This window comes from Heptranchias perlo, chromosome 16 (assembly GCF_035084215.1).
Source record: "Heptranchias perlo isolate sHepPer1 chromosome 16, sHepPer1.hap1, whole genome shotgun sequence".
NCBI classification, from domain to species: Eukaryota; Metazoa; Chordata; class Chondrichthyes; order Hexanchiformes; family Hexanchidae; genus Heptranchias; species Heptranchias perlo.
The window spans coordinates 21,885,494-21,903,295 of NC_090340.1; the positions used below are offsets into that span (position 1 = coordinate 21,885,494).

At 45.8% G+C, this 17,802-nt stretch overlaps 1 protein-coding gene across 2 annotated transcripts in view; it reads left to right on the top strand.

Moving 5' to 3' along the window:
- cpne2 (copine II) overlaps window positions 1–17,802 on the top strand; it is a 202,152-nt gene that overhangs the window by 70,045 nt on the left and 114,305 nt on the right. The window lies entirely within an intron of this gene.

Here is a 17,802-nt window from a genome sequence, read left to right on the forward strand (position 1 = left end):
CTATGAACTATAAAGTTGTACGTTCAATGCTGATTGGCCACCTGACACCTTGACCATTCCTATGGCTGCTGAGAAAATCAGGGGTCCATGAGGCTGTGTCTTCATTATTGACTAGCTGAGACCCACTTGAGACTTTGGCCATCATTACAGCTGCTGAGAAAATAATGACCCCAAGTCTCTAGGGCGCACAGACAATCTGCTAACTTGGATTTTTTTTTTATTCGTTCATGGGATGTGGGAATCGCTGGCAAGGCCGGCATTTATTGCCCATCCCTAATTGCCCTTGAGAAGGTGGTGGTGAGCCACCTTCTTGAACCGTTGCAGTCCGTGTGGTGAAGGTTCTCCCACAGTGCTGTTAGGAAGGGAGTTCCAGGATTTTGACCCAGCGACGATGAAGGAACGGCGATATATTTCCAAGTCGGGACGGTGTGTGACTTGGAAGCGAATGTGCAGGTGGTGTTGTTCCCACGTGCCTGCAGCCACTGTGCGCCGGTGGTGAAGGGAGTGAATGTTTAGGGTGGTGGATGGGGTGCCAATCAAGCGGGCTGCTTTGTCCTGGATGGTGTTGAGCTTCTTGAGTGTTGTTGGAGTTGCACTCATCCAGGCAAGTGGAGAGTATTCCATCACACTCCTGACTTGTGCCTTGTAGATGGTGGAAAGGCTTTGGGGATTCAGGAAGTGAGTCACTCGCTGCAGAATACCCAGCCTCTGACCTGCTCTTGTAGCCACAGTATTTATATGACTGGTCCAGTTAAGTTTCTGGTCAATGGTGACCCCCCAGGATGTTGATGGTGGGGGATTTGGCGATGGTAATGCCGTTGAATGTCATTCTTCATACCAAAATGAATCACTTCACACTTCTCGACGTTAAATTTCATCTGCCATGTATCTGTCCATTTCACCAGTCTGTCTATGTCCTCCTGAAGTCTGTTACTATCCTCTTCACTCTTTATTACATTTCCAAGTTTCATTTCATCTGTAAACTTTGAAATTATGCCCTCTATACCCAAGTCCAGGTCGTTAATATATATCAAAAAGAGCAGTGGTCCCAACACCGACCCCCGGGGGACACCACTGCACATTTTCCTCCGGTCTGAAAAACAACTATGCACCACTACTATCTGCTTTCTGTCCCGTAGCTAATTCCGTATCCACACTGCAACTGTTCCTTTTATTCCATGGGCTTCAATTTTGCTAACAAATGCCTTTTGAAAGTCCATATACACAACATCAATTGCACTACTCTTATCAACCCTCTCCTTCATGAAAGAACTCAATCAAGTTAGTCAAACACAATTTGCCTTTAATAAATCCATGCTGGCTTTCATTTATTAACCCATATTTTCCCAAGTGCCAATTAATTTTGTACCGGATTAATGTCTCTAAAAGTTTCCCCACCACCGACGTTAGGCTAACTGGCCTGTAATTGTTGGGTTTATCCCTCTCCCCTTTTTTTGAACAGGAGTGTAACATTTGCAATCATCTAGTCCTCTGGCACCATTCCCATATCTAAGGAGGATTGGAAGTTTGTGGCCAGAGACTCCACAATTTCCACCCTTACTTCCCTCAGCAACCTAGGATGCATCCCATCTGGACCAGGTGACTTTTCTACTTTGAGCACAGCCAACATTTTTAGTATCTCCTTTTTATCAATTTTTATCCTATCCAATTTCTCTACTACCTCCTCCTTTACTGTGACATTGGCAGCATCCTCTTCTTTATTGAAATATGGCTTAAAGAGGGTCAGAAATGGCAGCTCAACACTCCTGGTTAGAGGGTTTTCAGACGAGATAGGGATGGAATTAAAAAAGGGGGGGTGGCAACATTGGTTAAAGAAACTATTACAGCCTTGAGGAGGGATGATATCTTAGAAGAATCATCAAATGAGGCCATATAAGTTGAACTGAAGAGCAAAAAAGAGGCAATCACACTGCTGGGAGTGTACCATAGACCCCCAAATAGTCAGTGGGAGATAGAAGAGCAAATATGTAGGCAAATTTCTGAGAAGTACAAAATCAATAGGGCAGTAATAGTAGGGGATTTCAACCACCCTAGTATTAACTGGGATAAAGGTATAGAGGGCGCAGAATTCTTAAAATGCATTTTTTTAGCCAGTACGTAGCAAGCCCAACAAGAGAGGGGGCAGTTCTGGACTTAGTTTTAGGGAATGAAGCTGGGCAGGTGGAAGGAGTATCAGTGGGAGAGCATTTGCTGGTAGTGATCATAATTCAGTTAGTTTTAGTGTAATTATGGAAAAGGACAAAGGTAGAACAGGAGTGAAAGTTCTCAATTGGGGAAAGGCCAATTTTACTAAGCTGAGATGTGATTTAGCAAAAGTGGACTGGAAACAGCTACTTGAAGGTAAATCAGTGTCAGAGCAGTGGGAGGCATTCAAGGGGGAGATAGTGAGGGTTCAGAGCAAATATGTTCCCTCAAAGAAAAAGGGTGGGACTCCCAAATCTAGAGCCCCCTGGATGTTAAGGAGAATAAAGGATAAGGCAGAAAGGGAAGCTTATGTCAGACATCAAGAGCTCAATACTGCAGAAAGCCTAGAGGAGTATAGAACATGCAGGGGTGAAATTAAAAAGGAAATTAGGAAAGCAAAGAGAGGGCATGAAAAAATATTGGCAATTAAAATCAAGGAAAACCCAAAGATATTTTATAAATACATAAAAAGCAAGAGGAGAACTAAGGAAAGAGAGGGGCCTATTAGAGACCAATAAGGTAACCTCTGTGTGGAGGCGGAAGATGTGGGTATGGTTCTTAATGAATACTTTGCGCCTGTCTTCACAAAGAGGCGAACGATGCAGACATTGTAGTTAAGGAGGAGGAGTGTGAAATATTGGACGGGATAAATATAGTGAGAGAGGAAGCATCTTTGAAAGTAGATAAATCGCCAGGCCCGAATGAAATATATATGGTTTTACCTCCACTTCTCCTAATCAGTCTGAGAGCTCACCCGTGGATCTAGGGGAAATTTACTGGAAGTTTGCTTGTTGACAGATGGTCTGATCCATCGTTCTAATAATATAGTAAAGTCAGCAATTCTAAGAGTTGTGGTGTTGTCTGGGAAATGCACAAATATTGTGACAGCTAGTTATCACATTGAGGTTGTTGCTTAGCCTGTTTCAAAGTGGTGACCTGCCTTTCCTTTTAACGTGTATCCACGTTTACAAATTGCTACCTCATCAGAGATCATGGCATCCATTAATTAGCAGGTCAGCTTCTCTTGCTTTACCATGGTCACTGAGCAGCCCACCAGCTCACTGTTGCCATGTATCTTTCAATAACAATGGAACAAGTATAATGCTGCTTCCAGCCCCTGCCTCCAATCTCCGCTGTCTGCTGGTTGCACGACACAAGACAGTTGGTGGAAATTAGAAATTGCATCCAATTAGCACGAACTTACCCAAAGAATCATGATATGGAAGGGTGGGCCAGGAGCTACAAGGCCAGGTTCTCAGCTAGGACAGACTAACTAGTCTGAATCCATTCTTGACCTCTATTCACACTCATGGGAAGCCTTCAGCAACAGCAACTTGCATTTATGTAGCGCCTTTAATGTAGTAAAACATCCCAAGGCGCTTCACAGGAGCGTAATCAAGCAACAAATTTAACACCGAGCCAAAGAAGGAGACATTAAGACAGGTGACAAAAAGCATGGTCAAAGAGGTAGGTTTTAAGGAGCATCTTAAAGATGGAGAGAGAGTGGTTTAGGGAGGGAATTCCAGAGATTACAGCCTATACAGCTGAAGGCACAGCCACCAATGGTGAGTCGAAGGAAGTCGAGAATGCACAAGAGGCCAGAATTAAAGGAACATGGAGTTTTTTGAGGGCTGGACTGAAGTTTTGGCCAGGGCTTAGAATCATACAGCACATAGCTTGTGCCGGCTCTTTGAAAGAGCCATCCAATTAGTCTCACTTGTCCCCTGCTCGTTCCCCATAGCCCTGCCAATTTGTCCTTTTCAAGTAAATATCCAATATATTTGGAAAGTATATATATCCCTATATACTTGTAAAGTTACTATTGAATCTGCTTCCACCCTTTCAGGCAGTGCATTCCAGATCATAACAACTCTTTGCGTAAAAACAAATTCTCATCACCTCCCCTCTGGTTCTTTTGATAATTATCTTAAATCTGTGTCCTTTGGTTACTGACCCTCCCGTCAGTAGAAACAGTTTCTAACTTGTGGTGGAGGGAGAGAAAACTAGATGGGGCAGGGAGAGCTCTTTCTGAGACATAGGGCCCGATTTTAGCACCCGGTCTCGGGTGCGTTCTCGGCGGGGGGGCCTCTAAAATCCCGAAATCGAGGAGCGGGACCGGATCGCGCCTCGATCCCGCCCACTTCTGGGTTCCGCGCTGACGTGCGGGGGTGTGTGCGCAGCCCCCGCTGGTGGGAATCCCGCAGGCAATTAAAGCCAGCGGGGTTCCACTTGAGTGTATTTATCTAGCTATTTCAGGTCATTAAATGACCTGATTGAGCTGTTTTTTTAACAAGTGTGGGATTTTACGGTGAAATGAGACTGTTTCCCATACTGGGGGAAACACTCTCACTCCCAACGGACGTGTTGCAGCCAGCAGCCCGTGGCAGCTGCCAAGGTGCATTCCACAGGTGGGGGGGGAGAGCCTTCACCAACGCAGGAGGACACTCCGTAACATTGGGCAACGCCTGCCCTCCACCACCCTCCTCCAAGCAAGAAGATTCACCGGCGTGGAAGTGCAACCCCTGTGCGAGGACACACTTTTCTAGCGTGCACAACCCCGCAGACCTACACCTGCCAGATGGGTGCTGCGTTGACATCCTCGGAGGACGAACAGCATGACCAGCCTCGCAGTCCACGCCGTCCGCCTCAGAGACATGCATCCCCACAACACGGTGCTGCGGCACATCCACCTGCACAGCAGGATGGAGGGCAACCGCAGAGAGAGATGCGTCGCAGGAGGCACTACCTTCCGCACAGGGTCTACAGACCGAGGCTCAGCTTCATGGACCTCCCTGAGCAGCAGTGCATACGTAGGCTCAGAGTCACTCGCCAGGTAGTCGCCGACATCTGCAGCCTCCTTAATGACGAGCTGCTCCCGGATGGACCAAGCAACATCTTCTTACCCGTCGCCGTCAAAGTCACCACTGCCCTCAACTTCTTCGCCTCCGGATCCTTCCAGGGTGCCACGGGGGACATCACCGGGGTCTCTCAGTCGTCTGCACACAAGTGCATAAGGCAGGTCACCGATGGGTTGTTCCGCAGGGCCTCGACCTACATCAACTTCGCCATGGATGAGCGCAGCCAGACGGAGAGGGCGGTTGGATTCCATGATGTGGCTGGCTTCCCACGGGTGCAGGGTGTAATCGATTGCACCCACATCGCAATACGGGCACCTCCACATGAGCCAGGGCTGTTCATCAACAGGAAGGGGTATCACTCCATGAACGCCCAGTTCATTTGTGACCACCGCCAGAGATTCCTACACGTGTGCGCCAGATACCCTGGCAGCTGCCACAATGCCTTCGTCCTCAGGGAGTCCACCGTCCCGCCCCTCTTCCACGCACCCAACACCGGCAACAGCTGGATCCTCGGTGACAAGGGGTATCCCCTCCACACGTGGCTTATGACACCTCTGAGGAACCCCATTACCAAGCCGCAGCATCGATATAATGACAGCCACATTGCTACCAGGTCTACAATTGAGCAGGCTATAGGGCTTCAGGTGCCTTGATTGTTCCGGGGGAGCGCTCCAATACATGCCACTCCGAGTGGGACGAATTATAGTTGTCTGCTGTGCCCTGCATAACATGGCACTACAGAGAGGGGTGCCGCTGGAGGAGGCCCCATGCACACCCGCCACCCACATTGAGGACGACAATGAGGAGGAGGAGGGGGAGGAGGAGGAGTACGAGCGAGAGGAGGAGGAACGACCCATGGCCCGAACACCGGCTCACCTGCGTGCTCGTCAGGCCAGGGAGGCACTCATATGCCAACGGTTCTCCTAACATCACACTGTGTGAGGCGTTCACATGTCATAACGTGCACAGACGAGGGTCCATACAGGCTCCCTCCACAGAAGAGTGGTGCCTGTACACCTGCACCCACTGTATTATGCCCAATGGGTGGGACGGGGTGGTCATCGTCATGATGAGGCGCACGGAAGGGACATATTGCACAAGCCGCAGAATTATGGACAAGAGGTGGCAGCATTGGTGAGAAAAAGTTAGTTTATTTTGTGTTGCCATTCAAAGACTGGAAATAAAAAGATAACAAATAGACAAACACCCTGGTGCAATCCCTGCGTGCTCACGGAACTTTGGGTTTTCGTTTCCTGGTACCCATACGTGGTGCTACCCCTGTGGCTCCAGCAGAGGTGGTGGCAGGTTGCTCCTGTTCGTGCGCTGACCTGGTAGATGTTTTGGGCCGACGCCCCCTGGGTTTCGGTGCCCGTGAGGGCACCTCCACAGCCTTCCAGGCTGCAACCGGGGACATCCCCGGTGTCTCTCAGTCGTCTGCGCAGAAGAGCCCTGCAAATACACCGACACCCACTCTGCAGTGACACACTGGGTGGCATCAGTGGTGGGTCCTCATACTGATACCCAGGAGCGGGCATTATTGCACAAACCGGACAGGATTCGCGAAGACATGGCAGTAGTGGAGCCAATATAATGTGTGATGTGAGTTGTTCTTTAATTCAATAGAAGTAAGAACCATGACAAACCCTCAAACACCCTTGTGCAACCCCTTCATGCTCACGACACGTTTGCCTTACGCTGCCTACTGCACATATGTGATGCATGCCCTGTGGCTGCAGCACAGGTGGTGGCAGGTTGAGTGAGGCTGGCCGTGAGAGAGATGCACGAGAGGGTGATTATGGGCTAGAGCCATGAGATTGTATGAGGATTGGGTTGCGTGGTAGTGGCGGGGTGAGTACTCGCGAGGTGAGTAGGTGCAGGTAAGATGAGGATGAGGTTTGAGTGGGTATGAGGGGTGATGTGACAGAGTAGTGTTGGCAGTGCTGAAGGAGATGTGGGGTGGGGGCAGTGTTGTGGCAGACGGAGTGTAGGCGAAAGACTACGTGTTCTCACTTTGGCTGACCTACTGAGGTCATTGGAGCGCCTCCTGCACTGTGTGCAGGTGGGCGATATGTTGGTGGCGCAGCTGACCCCCTCTGCCACCTCGAGCCAGGCCTTCCTGGTGGCAGAGGCAGGCCGCTTCCTCCCGGCCGCCGGGGGGAAGATCTCTGTCCTCCCCCTCCTCCTCACCCCATCTAATGATAGCTGGGGTGAGGCATCATTAAACTGGGAGCAGCCATCCCCCTGGGCTGCTCCATGCTGTAATTTTTTCTGTTTGTGGCAGCATCTGTCAGTGGAGGACTGCCCCTTTAAATAGAGCTCCTCCAGCTGACAGATCTTACTGCGCATGCGCAGCCCGCCCGACACGCAGATCAGCATCGGGGAACCCGGAGGTGCAGGTAAGTGGATCCAATTAGTGTGTTGCCTGCTACGATCGCGCGGGCAACCCACTAATTTCACCGGGCGCGTTGAAAACGCGCCCACTGGCCTACCCGCCGGGAACCCGCACCCCTGGTAAAATCGGGCCCATAAAATCAAATAACAGAGCAATCAAATGACGGCAGCCTGTGAAGTGCAGATATTTAATAATGCTGCCAGTAAGTGGTAAATTCAGGACTGACCCCTGAAATGTGAATCATTTGGTACATTTGCTGACAGTCGCTGAGTTATATGTTCAATCATTTATTGGACATAGCATTGAATTCCAGTTTCTGTGGAACCTGCTAATTCATCTGCAATCTGAATTAGAGGCTGATCTAAATTGGAACTTGGACTGAAGTCAAATGATAAAATATATCTTTCCTGCTCTGGTCTGTAAACCAACTGTGGAGGTTTCTGGCCTCATTAAGATGATTCATGACAGACTTTGCTGGAGACTGGAACATTTCTGATTTCTCATCTGTTGAACGGCGTGTCATTGCTCTGTGGCAAATGCCGAGCTTCTCCCCATCGGAGCAAAACATCTCGGCTGCATCTTGGGAAAGAGCCGACCCTGACAGAAAAAGTAGACATTTCCCTTCTCCAGACCGGAGAAGGAATGGAGCCTAAAAGGATAGAAAGGACTTGCATTTATATAGCGCCTTTCATGACCTCAGGATGTCCCAAAGCGCTTTACAGCCAATGAAGTACTTTTGAAATGTAGTCACTGTTATAATGTGGGAAAGGATGTTCGTTTCCTCATCCTGTTGCCCATTAAGGGTGAAATGAGTTTGGACAGTGCCAACATCGGTGCGCAGTCTTGGTGCTAATTGGCACAGACTCGAAGGCAGTAAGGCTGGGAACGTCACACCAGTGTAGTGGAGGGAATTATTGGGGAGTGAGGGTTGAGACTCATCATTAGGAAGTATAAGAGATGTTCTGAATCACATCTGACCTGGGGATCATTAGTGCTGTCAGTTGAGTACAAACTGGACAAATGTTCCATACCGCAATATCAATCTTCATCTTAAGGTACAGTGAATAAGTGGGCTTTAACATTCACAGTACTTATCTCCCTCTTCCAACACACACACTCTCTTGCCTTTACCTTTACTCTCACATTTTAGATGAGTGTAGATGTAATGTAAAATATGACTGATAGATGTTGCACCCAAGGGACCTTGCACAAGTCCAAGTCAAAAACCTCGCTGAGCCTACAGAAAAGGATAGAATAAGGGGGAGAACTAGCATCTAAACCTCCTCACATTTATCCATGATAACTAGTAACTGTACAAAACAAACCCTAGTCAGTAACTGTAGAACACAAATCATGACTGTACAAAACAAACCCTAACTAGTAACTGTACAACACAAATCATGATAACTGGTAACTGTACAAAACAAACCCTAACCAGTAATTTACAACACAAATCATGATAACTGGTAACTGTACAAAACAAACCCTAACCAGTAATTTACAACACAAATCATGATAACTAGTAACTGTACAAAACAAACCCTAACTGGTAACTGTACAACACAAATCATAACTAATAACTACAAAATAAACCCTAACTAGTTACTGTACAACACAAATCATGATAACTAGTAACTGTACAAAACAAATCCTAACTAGTAACTGTACAACACAAATCATGATAACTAGTAACGGTACAAAACAAATCCTAACTAGTAACTGTACAACACAAATCATGATAACTAGTAACTGTACAAAACAAATCCTAACTAGTAACTGTACAACACAAATCATGATAACTAGTAACGGTACAAAACAAATCCTAACTAGTAACTGTACAACACAAATCATGATAACTAGTAACTGTATAAAATGAATCATGAAATATGCATTTGTAAGTTAAATAGACCCTGTCAGCTGGAACTATGAATTGATAACATTTTTTGGGTCTTTTCTACCTCTTCTTAACTCTCGATTTTTCAGCTGTCATATCTCCAATCACTCTCCCAACTCCCTGAACATTTGAAAGTGTCTTCACTAGCCTTGCTATCTAGGTAAAACATTCAAAAACACACCCAGCATAACAATCGGAAACCCTGGCCTGTCAGGAATGATTCTGATGCTTCTACAGATCTATCTCCAGCATTCGATAAATGGTAAAACATCACATCAGACCTTGATCTAGCTTTGACTCAATTAGCACAAAGACCTGAAAACAGATGTTGTGCTGTGAACTACTTGGCACTGTCCAAATTCATTTGAGCAAATTTATTACATAAACAGTGACCTTGTAACTACTGTATATAACAACATATATATAGTCTATCATCTATTTCCTCGAAGGGGAAAATAATAAACTGACATGAATCCAAATGTAACATGTATTTCTATACATGTCCCCTTACAAGCTTTAGAAGCGATCTGAAATCTAGCTGCCTCTTTATGAAGATCTTAGTTTGTTCAATTCAGCTAGAATTTTGCAGCTAGCAGTTGGCTGCTTTTTATAGCTTCCGACCTGCTGCCAAGGCTCATTAGAAATTCATAACTGCCGGCCTCATTCAAAAAAAATAGCAGACTGCTATAACTAAACTGATCACAAAGCCTGTATAAATTTGAAAATCACGTTAGACTACGTCTCAAGCTTGTTACCAGGACAACTATAACAACAAACTTTGCACCATAGGTTACGGCATGTGGCTTTTTAAAATCACGTGTAGTCTGCCTGATTTAAAGGGACAGCTACCAGACCAAAACAACACAGAACTGCTCCATACTTGTCACATTTAGTCATATCCATATACTTGAGGGTGAACTCCTTTTCTTGGACACACAGCAACTTTGGCTAAGAGTGTGAAAGGGAGATTTGTTCCCAGCCGTGGTGCCGTGCTATGGCAACCCAAACTGACAATTACAAGTCATATCTAGCCAAGTTTGAAGAGTAATCATAAAAGGATAGTAAGTTAGGCTAAATTTACATAGGTGGAATAGGTTTATTAGAAAGATGGATCTTTCCATTCAAGTCAAACTGCACACCCCATCTTTCTGAACATCAGATTATAATTGTTTTACCATTGGGATAATATTGGATTATGATAATTAGCTAATTTAGATCTGCAAATTTGGCTCATTACAAAATTGGCATCCCCAATTAATCAAGACCTGTAAGTCACATATGGTCCTGAAATGTAGAGATTTGGTGATGGACTTGGACTGAGGAATTAATGTACAGCATTATGTACTATTCCATAATAAACAAGAGCCTCCGGTGCTGCTCACTCCTGAGCTCTTCAATGAAATTTGACTTTTCCATATCACCATCAAGAGGAAACATTCTGTCTAAAGCTCCTATTACACTGCCAGAGAGCCAAATTACAATATTGCTGGAGGTTTCTGGAGGGCAACGAGCTGAAAGCAGCAGCCCAGTGGATGTGCTTCAACTCCACCGCAAGAGTGGAATAAACTCGCCCCCACAGCTTCCTCAGTGCGTTGTAACTGAACAATAGCAAGTTCAATATTCAGGGGAGTGCACACGTCAAAACGTCATAGAGCGCAGCATCTCAAGAAATGAGCCCCTGACGTCCAAATCAACCTTCGACCCTCCTGTTGATTGGTCGTTCTCAAAGGTATTAGGTCCTTAATCGGAAAAGAAATGCTTCAGGAGAGAACTTTTTGTTTAAAGTAATCCTCATCTTATAGAAGAAAATCATGGGGGTTATATTCAACATAAAACCACCGTTCAATGGAAAAGAAAATGAAATGATTTCTGTAACGGGTACATAAACCATTACACTGGATTTACGTTGAAAATCACCCCCCATAAATGTGAAATTTGTTTGACAATGTGTATTAAAAGCCCCCACTGTGCCTGCAACAATGGAATAGAAATTTGACTTGAGCCAAAATGGGCGCAAAGTTGGCAACCAACTGCAGCACGCACCGGCCTGAGGCCCGAGCCAATTTTGGTTTCGGGCTTCATTTAAATGCCGTTGCCGAGCTGCAGATGCCAAGTCACCACCACTCTGCAGCTCGCCGGTCGGGGAGGGTGGGAAATCGGCCGGCTGATTGGGCCTGGGGGTCAGAGATCTGATTTTGGGGCTCAAACGTGCCAGAGGCGGGCCAGAGTATTTTTGTGAGCCCAGGAGAGGCACTCTGACTTCTCCTAGGCCCACAAAAATAAAAACTTTAAATTTCTTTGGACCTTTTTCAAAGCGGCCTCCAGTGGTCCCTATAAGGATCACTGGCTAGGCCGCTCAAGACCTGATACACGGCTCGAACTCCGCCCATTTGTACCTGAATTTGGCAGTCGGGGTCCTACAACCGATGTAGGACTCCGATTTGCACGTTTAAGGATCCCAAGACTGAACCAATATGGCATCCAGCACACTTCCTGTACAGATCAAGCGCAACAGATCACAATGCGAAATGTGGAGGCTTAACACCCATTTCACAGGCGCAAAATGGGCAGGCATAAGTTGAATTTCTTCCCCCAATGTCTGTTATGATGAAATACCTGAATCGATGATTTTTTTTTTGTGTATGTGTGTTGTACAGACATCAAACCCAACAGGGAACAATGGAGTATTCTGCTTCATCTGCCTATAACTCTGTTGCTCAGGACTGATGGAGTCGAGTCTTTCTCACTCATATAATAAAACTATCAAGCTGCTCTCCATTGTGTATCACAGTTTGTAAGATTCCGACTGCTGCAGCAGCCTAATAATATTGTTATTCTGTTGCCTGAGGCCTGTTTTTTCCCCCTGGCATAGCTCGTGCATTTAACAATGAAGAAATGAGAACTGGAACAATTTCATTTAGATCAATTTGATTCAAATTAGTGCTGTGATCCATGCAAACAGCACTAATTCACTCAGAGGCATAAATTGTACAGTCTGCTTTCTAAGACTTTGCATCATTTAATTTGTCTTCCTTTAATCTGTTAAAGGCAATGTATTTTATAATGAGCAAACATTACTGCATGCCTGAAGTTTTCTGGACTGTTGTATCATTTATTTTTGGTTATTTTGATATAGAACACTGTTTGAATGATTTGCTTTCCCCTTTCCACTGTGACTTCTGCCATAGATATGAAGAGAAAAAAGAAAGACTTGGATTTATATAGTGCCTTTCGTGACCTCAGGATGTCCCAAAGCGCTTTACAGCCAATGAAGTACTTTTTGAAGTGTCGTCACTGTTATAATATAGGAAACACGGCAACCAATTTGCACACAGCAAGCTCCCACAAACAGCAATGTGATAATGACCAGATAATCTGTTTGAGTGATATTGTTTGTGGGATAAATATTTGCCATCAGGGAGAACTCCCCATCTCTTTCGAAATAATGCCATGGGATCTTTAACGTCCACCTGCGAAGGCAGACGAGGCCTCGGTAGAAATCCTCTGTTCAACTGTGCAGGTGCAGGGCAGAAGTGGAGCGTCAGAGAATTGGCCGAGCGCTCTGAAGGCATATTTTGTGCCAGATTCCTTCTGCCTGTGATTTGTTTCAGTGGGTCACATTTTGTGCACTAGAGTCAGAACGCACGGTTTGTACCATGGCTTCATCAAGGCACCAGAATGTAGGCAAAAATATTTAAATGAACACTTGGCAGAGGTTCACTGTGCTTGCATGAGAATTGCACTTTTTGCCTTCACGGCCCATTTTCAGTGGAGCAAGGGAAGCTCCCTGCATGATACAAGTTTTAGAGGGAACAGGCTTTGTATTTGTTTTTTGTTGCAGTGCTTACAGTACCATTTTACTATTGTGTCGTTTTTATTCTTGACTTTTTTCAATATGTTCAATATGTTATTTTTGGAAGCATGTACGATTTATATTTACTCAACACAGTAAGTTTGTTTTTAAACATTCTGAAGGAAAAACAATCCATTAATACTCGTTAATCAAGGAAGGCAGAGTTTTTTTTTATTCGTTCATGGGATGTGGGCGTCGCTGGCGAGGCCGGCATTTATTGCCCATCCCTAATTGCCCTTGAGAAGTTGGTGGTGAGCCGCCTTCTTGAACCGCTGCAGTCCATGTGGTGAGGATTCTCCCACAGTGCTGTTAGGAAGGGAGTTCCAGGATTTTGACCCAGCGACGATGAAGGAACAGCGATATATTTCCAAGTCGGGATGGTGTGTGACTTGGAGGGGAACGTGCAGGTGGTGGTGTTCCCATGTACCTGCTGCTCTTGTTCTTCTAGGGGGTAGAGGTCGCAGATTTGGGGGGTGCTGTCGAAGAATCCTTGGCGAGTTGCTGCAGTGCATCCTGTGGATGGTACACGCTGCAGCCACTGTGCATCGGTGGTGAAGGGAGTGACTGTTTAGGGAGGTGGATGGCGTACCAATCAAGCGGGCTGCTTTGTCCTGGATGGTGTCGAGCTTCTTGAGTGTTGTTGGAGCTGCACTCATCCAGGCAAGTGGAGAGTATTCCATCACACTCCTGACTTGTGCCCTGTAGATGGTGGAAAGGCTTTGGGGAGTCAGGAGGTGAGTCACTCGCCGCAGAATACCCAGCCTCTGACCTGCTCTTGTAGCCACAGTATTTATATGGCTGGTCCAGTTAAGTTTCTGGTCAATGGTGACCCCCAGGATGTTGATGGTGGGGGATTCGGCGATGGTAATGCAGTTGAATGTCAAGGGGAGATGGTTAGACTCTCTCTTGTTGGAGATGGTCATTGCCTGGCACTTATCTGGCGTGAACGTTACTTGCCACTTAAGAGCCCAAGACTGGATGTTGTCCAGGTCTTGCTGCATGCGGGCTCGGACTGCTTCATTATTTGAGAGGTTGCAAATGGAACTGAACACTGTTCAATCATCAGCGAACATCCCCATTTCTGACCTTATGATGGAGAGAAGGTCATTGATGAAGCAGCTGAAGATGGTTGGGCCTAGGACACTGCCCTGAGGAACTCCTGCAGCAATGTCCTGGGACTGAGATGATTGGCCTCCAACAACCACTACCATCTTCCTTTGTGCTAGGTATGACTCCAGCCACTGGAGAGTTTTCCCCCTGATTCCCATTGACTCCAATTTTACTAGGGCTCCTTGGTGCCACACTCAGTCAAATGCTGCCTTGATGTCAAGGGCAGTCACTCTCACCTCACCTCTGGAATTCAGCTCTTTTGTCCATGTTTGGACCAAGGCTGTAATGAGGTCTGGAGCCGAGTGGTCCTGGCGGAACCCAAACTGAGCATCGGTGAGCAGGTTATTGGTGAGTAAGTGCCGCTTGATAGCACTGTCGACGACACCTTCCATCACTGTGCTGATGATTGAGAGTAGACTGATGGGGCGGTAATTGACCGGATTGGATTTGTCCTGCTTTTTGTGGACAGGACATACCTGGGCAATTTTCCACATTGTGGGGTAGATGCCAGTGTTATAGCTGTACTGGAACAGCTTGGCTAGAGGCGCAGCTAGTTCTGGAGCACAAGTCTTCTGCACTACAGCCAGGATGTTTTCGGGGCCCATAGCCTTTGCTGTATCCAGTGCATTCAGCCATTTCTTGATATCACGTGGAGTGAATCGAATTGGCTGAAGACTGGCTTCTGTGATGATGGGGATATCGGGAGGAGGCCGAGATGGATCATCTACTCGGCACTTCTGGCTGAAGAGTGTCAGCAAAGCGTTTACTGCTCTTCCACAGAACTGAAAAGATGGTGCATGATAAAGAATTCTTCCAAGACCAACTCCTACAGGAGGCCACATGACATTTATGTGCAAGTTGTAGAATCCCACGGTTTGCGGCAGGTTAAGGTAAAGTTAATGATGAGGTTGTTTTGGATGCATTCCCAAGTATTCTATTTCATTGTTGAAGTGGAACAAGATGAAAGAAGGCAAGCCAAGGAGGCCAGCAGACTCCTGCGCTACATTGGCTGCACCCATCATTGTCCCACCAACCATATCTGCAGGGCTTGGCACACCTACCTGCTAATGACTGAGGGCAACTTCTTCCACAGACTCTACATCAGACAGTTGCAGAACTTTGCCATCTGTTGCGAGGACATCTGAAACCAACCCGCAAATTGGCACCACCCTGCCTGTGCCAGTCAAGGACACCCATCACCATCTTCAACTTTTCTGTCTCCAACTCATTTCAAGCCAGCACATCCGTATCAGTTAATGTGCTCACCAGGCATGTGTCAAACAAGTGACTGATGCATTAGTCAGCTTGGGCAGTGCTTTCATCTCCTGTCTTTTTGAAAAGCAACAGGGGTATGACACAACTGCCCAATTTCACCATGCCTCTGCACTTGAGAAATACAGGAGGTTGTTTTGGCTTTCAGTTCTAAGTGCAGCTTGAATGTGTCCCTGCTGAGGTATGAGCATGCATGAAATTCCAGGGAAGAGCTGTAAGTATGAATACTTGGCGTGGTGCAATCAGCAATTGTAGAACAGACTGACAAGCAACACTTTGCGGAATGGAACCTTGGACTATCTACCTGGTCCATCAAGTCCACCTCTTCCACAATCCATGCATGACTACCTCCATCATGGATTCCTCTTCCCATATCTCTATACTCTCTTCCCAGTCCCCCATGTCATTTCTGCAGACTTATTAAAATTTCGATAACCATTAATCCCCATTTTTGATATGTATTGGTCCAATTCCTTTTAAAGGTGTCTATCGACCAGAATTAATAACTTTTCCCGGTTGTCAGTTCTATATATCTCTATCCTGTAAGGAGGCGGAGGAATTCTTCTAATCTCAAGACTTTTTCAAGATGTAACAGTCTTGCAATTGTCCTATCGGGTTCCGTGCTCAGTGTCCAAGTTAAATATCTTGCCTACCTCCTTCCTATCCACACCTTTCATTATTCTTCAGACCTGTACTATGCATCCCCTTCATCTACTTGTCACCGTCAAAAATAAGTTCATTCATTTGAGTCTCTGTTCATTATATAATTCCCTAATTACTGAAATCATTCTTAAGTCTTTGGCCATGGGCCATCGTAATGTCTGGAGTTGATGGTTGAGGCTAGGGGTTGGAGGAGAAGGGAGGTCTGTACAGGACAAATCTGCCAGGCTGCTGCATCAGCCTCCTTGACGATGTGGAGAGCAGCACGCAGGGAAGGGAGGGATGAAAAGCAGTCGGACTTCTGCTTCAATCAGCCTGATGCCTGGGCCTTGGTTGTTGCAGAGAAACATCCTCTCTACGATGTATCATCCTGATCACAAGAAGTTGGAAGGAGCCAGCAGAGGCCGTTATATCTTGTATGTTTTATGTTTAAGTATTTTGATATAGATTCTAGATTTATGCCTTAAAAGCTGGGGTTGAAATTCATAACCACTGATATTAGCAAAAAGGTAGCTGAGTAAAACATGATGGAATGTGGGCTGAAAGCTCAAATACATTGTTCAACAGGGTTTAACACAGCTCTGATCATTCTTACCTCTCCGAAAATAGACTCAGAACCATCAGAGGAAACTGGGGGCAGAGCAGAGATTTTTACTTGAACCCATGCAGCATTATGTAGGTGTGCAGTCAAATATTTTACTCCCAAGTCTTTTCTTTCTCTTGTGCGTTACAAAACAGCAACATGTCGAGGGCTAAATAACATGGCAAACTGCAAGAGCAAAACCCAAGCTGACGTTCTCTCACCCAGAGTTGTGTTACAGCCTTGCAAACAGTCCGAGTGTTAAACAAAAATGTACTATTTTGTTGCTGTGTGCATCTCAGGGGGTGACGGGAGGGAAACAAAGATTAAGGGAAAATGGAGGCAAGTACAAGAAGCAAGGGGCAAAAAGAACGGCAAAGAGAAAATAATGAGCTACAGAAACAAAAGTGAGATAAGGAAAAAATAACTAAGAGAAGCAAAGACTGAGGGTGGCAATGAGAAGGTAACATGTAAGGTAGAAATAGGTCACTAATAGAGGCAGTCATGTTTATCTGTATTTGCTGCATCTTTTGTGTTATTTTTAAAAAATGTGTGTGTGGTCAAATGCCCTGTTTGATAACAAGGATATATTTGGCACTAAGCAATACAGTCCATCCATTGTCTGTATTCATACACATTTGGGTAAAGAGATTCAGGAAGATAAGATGGTTTCTATGGTGATGGTGTGAAATGGCTGATTCTATACTTAATGTGCTGATAAATGCTGGCCTTTGTACAGTGAAAGTATTAGGAGCGAATCAATGGAACACTCTGCTCTTTGTCACTCTGAAACAAATTTACTTCTGACGCTTTCTGTTTATTATTTATTCACCTCTATGTTGAGGAGGCTTCCTTTTAGGGTGTGTGATCCAGTTAAATGCTTCCTCTCCCGTTCCTGCAAATGCCAACCTTGAATTTCAGTTGCATGAAAGCCTCTTAGCAGGCTGGAGGCGTTCAAATGAATACAGTATTTTTGAG